The sequence below is a fragment of the Thalassophryne amazonica genome, chromosome 13 (assembly GCF_902500255.1).
Source record: "Thalassophryne amazonica chromosome 13, fThaAma1.1, whole genome shotgun sequence".
In the NCBI taxonomy this organism is placed as follows: Eukaryota; Metazoa; Chordata; class Actinopteri; order Batrachoidiformes; family Batrachoididae; genus Thalassophryne; species Thalassophryne amazonica.
In genome coordinates, this window is record NC_047115.1 from 58,814,500 (window position 1) to 58,818,886 (window position 4,387).

Below are 4,387 nucleotides of genomic sequence, written 5' to 3' on the forward strand. Positions count from 1 at the left end.
GCAGACATATATAGCCACACTCGGGAACAGATGTCTCTGTGGGGCTTTGACAGGCTTCTCCTTTCCACCAAATGGCAGAGCGCTGAATAAAACTGTAGTGAGCACGAGGTGATGGAAAATGGAACACTGTCTGCCATTTAGTCACATCTGGGCTGCAGTTCAAATTTCATTTTTCATTCCTAATGTAGAAAAACTATTTTCCCTACTCCTGTTTCCTGGCAACCCGGAGGAGCAGACTGTGCCGGCCAAAGCCCTTAGAAAAACAGCTGAAGACAGGGATAAAAATAATTACAGTTTAGGCTTCCAGAAAACGCACGTTTAACCAGACCTACTCCCTCCTCCACAAGCTGCTCCTGCACACACAGTAAACCCATTCAAAATAAAGTCACAGTGCTTGAACACAAGCTCACACCTCACCGCGTAGGTTACACACACAGTTGCTCTCTAGTAATATATATATATATATATATATATATATATATATACACATACACACACACACACACACTTTCACAAGACAGCTGCAGATTTAATCATCCCGCCTGCTTACAAAATGCCACCCACTGTGGACGGAGACATTTGCATATTAAACCCGCCCTTTATTTCTTTAAAGTAAAATGGATAAAATTTAAATCTTTATGTGTGACACTTACCACCATATTTAACAGCACAATTTGAAACTGCTTTATATTTACCTATACTGTGCTACTGCCATCTAGTGGCTAAAGGAAACTCAAGAGTGTGTTTTTCCAAGTGTTGTATTTTACAGTTCTCATATACAAGACAGCAACAAGAGGTTTAACTCCCATTACACATAATTTCATAAAATGGCAGCATTCTGGAACATTTACTGCAAAAATTGCTACAAAAATGCATATCAGCAAAGAAATATGAAAAGACCATTTTCACGTGTACAAATAAAAATAAGATAATGGAACAAAAAATAATTTACACCGCTGTTCTAGGTAACATCTGCATTTCAACAGTCTTCAGGACTAACTGTACACAGCAAACAGATGAAATTAGGGCACTGCTGCAATACCTAACTAAAAAACTGGAATGAGACTTGACAAATGGAAACTCCAAAGTTGCTGGTTTGGGTACAAATAAACAGAAGATGATAATATGCCCACAGTTATTGCATTTTAATTAAATATATATTTGTCATCACAGCAGAAAAACATAACTCGAGTCAAACAGAATAAGAACAAATGGTATAAGAAACTATGAAATCTAGTTAACTGGATGATAAATGTGTCACTCCCCAGGAAGGCAGAGTGCATCCCTAACCCAAACCCAGAGTGAAAAAAATATATATATTTATTATTATTATTATAATACTCCCAATTTCTTTAACAAAGGGATCTATATTTTTCTCAGTTTTTGTTGCGGATATGAAAAACGATCAGCTCCATAACTGTGATCCACTTGTTCTGTGATCTGCTGCACCTCGGCTTCAAGCACTAGTGTCAGATTTTACAGCTTGTGAGCGCTCACTCCTACACCTTAGTTTGTCGCCATCCACTGGCCAAGAACAAGAATTGATGATTTACTGGAAAACAGAATAAAACCGGTACAGGTCATTAGAGGCCACACTTCCAAGTGTGTGGCATCACAAAAGGTTACAAACCACAGGGAAAACAACTTATTGTAAACAATTGTGTCCTAGAGCTGAAATAACCAAGAGCAACTGACACATGGCCCTCAGCTTTGGATGACTCTAAACTTGATCTTGCACCCTTTCTTGTCCCAGAGATCACAGAGAGTAACTGGGGGGTTTACTAAGGATGCTCGGTCAGCCATGCTGGATGTTTGATGGGTTAGGACTGTAGAAAAAAGTCTCACCTGTGGGAGTTTAGTGAGCAGCACGTGGAAGGCTGGAGAACCTGAAAGAGAAACATAAAATGATATATACAGGGTGTCCCAAAAAAGTACCACAAAAATAAAGCCACAGAATATCCAAAAGTGATCTGCTGCACCCCTGCTTCAAGGACTAACATCAGATTTTACAGCATGCGTGCACTCACTTCAACACCTTAGTTTGTCATCATCCACTGGCCAAGACCAAGTATCCACTTTTGGATAATGATATTCGTCACGTCATCTTGAAGCATACGAGTATCTCAGGGAATTTTGTCTCTGGTGATCATTTCTAATTTCACCTCAGTTTGTAAGAGTTTTGGTATTCACGAGATGTGCACAATATGTGCGCTGCGGCGGTTCAGACATTCATTCAACCTGACTGCAAAGTTTCCAGTAACTCTCTTGCACATATCTGCAGGGATAGCTCTGAGGAATCTTGTGATTGCTGTCTTTTGATACTGAAGTGTTCCCGGGTTGCCAGCATAGACACCGTCATTTGAGTAACTCCAAAGGAAAAAGGCACACGGATTGAGGTCTGGAGAATGAGCTGCCCATGGATAGTCTGTTCTTTGAGAAATCACCCTATCCCCAAATTTCTGTGCCATCATTTCAAGCGTTGCATTTGCAATATGAAGGGTGGCACCATCTTGCACAAACCATTGCCGATTGATAACAATCCCTCAACAAAGACTGACCGATGCATAAAACTTAGATGACTTGTGCAGTTATTCTTCAGGTTCACTGTAACAGCCCTTCCCTCTCCATCCACACACCAATAAGGTCCAACTATGTTTTTTGAATTTATTGCACACCATGCTGACTTTGATTAGCAGACTGGTGGACAGCGTCAATGTTCTTTGGAGTTCTGGCTCCTCTGGTTAACATTGTGAACAGTTCTATCAGTTTGAAGCTTCTTCACAATCCTCCATATTGTCTTTCTGTCTGGAGCTCTTCTAACTGCAAAATGACATTGAAATTGTCGTTGAGTTGGCACGACTGAATTGGTCTCAAAGTATAATTCAATCAGTTTCCCTTTTTGCTTAATTGTAAGCGGCATCCTCATCAGATCAGTCTCAAACCACATCAGAAGAAATTACTCACATGTATCTTGATGTCTGGGGAAAAAAAAAACTGAAGTGAGATTAGCTGTTGTACAATTAAGAGTCAAATGATTTTGTGGCACTTTTTTGGGACACTGTATGTGGATGATGCTTTTTCACAGTATTATCATAGGAGTCTGCTGGGCTATTCTCACACTACCGTTTTTATATTCCTGCCATTTTCACTGTACAGTTAAAAGTACATTTTTCTATTTTCACAGTAGATACTTGAAGTAGACGTAAGCCTAACTCTAATCACATAAACATTAGAAATATGTGAAAACAAGTCATCACATACCTTTTGGGAAGCCTCAAGTTTCTCCTCAAATGCTGTAAAGCTGTCAAATTTGTAACTGTCAGTAACATCCTTTTTTTCATGCTGCTGTTTCTAGACTGACCTCCCATGAAAAAAGAATTCTTGCTATACTGGACCAGAAATACAAGGTTTGACTGAGGCATTTCACATACAGGTGCACTGTAGTCATGTAAGAAAGGACAACGATTGCATATAAAAAGTGTATGATGCACACATATTTTTGGTTAAACTTCAAAATGACTAAGTCCTTTCAGCTGCTCCTTTGTCTTGCACTATGTATTTTTAAAGATGAAAACACTGAATAAACATTCTTGTTACCTACCTTAGAAAAACAGGTTTTGTGCAGAAATCTTCTGAACGACATCAAATTAAACCTTTCAAGGAAAAAAATTTAAAAAGTGTAATTAGGTTTACTTTAGAATTGGGCGTCTAAACTCAATGCTAAACCAGTGGTCTTCCAGGGGAGGAGAAAAAAACAAAAAAACAAAGTTACCTTCATAAAGTTTGATGGCAGCTTCACGTTGCGTTACAGAAACGTGGCTCAAGCTAACAGGCTAATGCTAGCTGCCGGCTAAAACGTGCGTCTCGTCAGCTCAATTATTCAGCATTTAAAAGATGATTTCATAACCCCTAAATAAACAACACAGAGCGCTGAAAATAAACATATTTTTTCGGCTTAGAGCATCTCCAAAGACATTTAAATCGCAGCCCAAATACAACATGACTCAAGTTGGTAGGTGACTTCACCTTCTTCTTCTGCCACTGCATTATTATTATTTCTTCTTCTTCTTCTTCTTCTTCTTCTTCTTCTTATGGATTTCCGGCAGGCTGCGCGCCAGTCAGCGCATTGCTGCCTTTCACTGGCAGACCATGACTACTGCACTCTACTCACAGACTATGCTGCAAGCCAGAGCTAAACACAAAATCCGTCAGGGCTTTGTAGACCTCTTGCTGACTTGCAGACGGATCAAGCAGCACTTTAATAGAAACAGACTCAAACCCAAGATCAAAAAGATGTGAGAAAAGAACTCTCCTCTGCTCAGAAAATCTTTTACACTCCATCAGAACATGAGGGATAGTCTCTTTCTTTGTGCAGGTTTCACACAAT

The 4,387-nt window shown here is 39.5% G+C and overlaps 1 long non-coding RNA gene and 1 other non-coding gene across 3 annotated transcripts; both read right to left on the reverse strand.

Annotated features, from left to right (window-relative positions):
* Positions 1-749: 749 nt before the first annotated feature.
* Positions 750-4,070, reverse strand: LOC117523924. 2 transcript variants are annotated; one of them, XR_004564645.1, is made up of 4 exons: positions 4,027-4,070; positions 3,773-3,909; positions 1,846-3,653; positions 750-1,552 (listed from the first exon to the last, which is right to left on the reverse strand). It is a non-coding gene; the product is annotated as an uncharacterized LOC117523924 (long non-coding RNA). The 2 variants fall into 2 exon arrangements; XR_004564644.1 differs by having other exon boundaries at positions 3,773-4,046.
* On the reverse strand, positions 1,658-1,793 carry LOC117524036. Its single transcript, XR_004564683.1, has one exon. It is a non-coding gene; the product is annotated as a small nucleolar RNA SNORA14 (small nucleolar RNA).
* Positions 4,071-4,387: the final 317 nt, after the last annotated feature.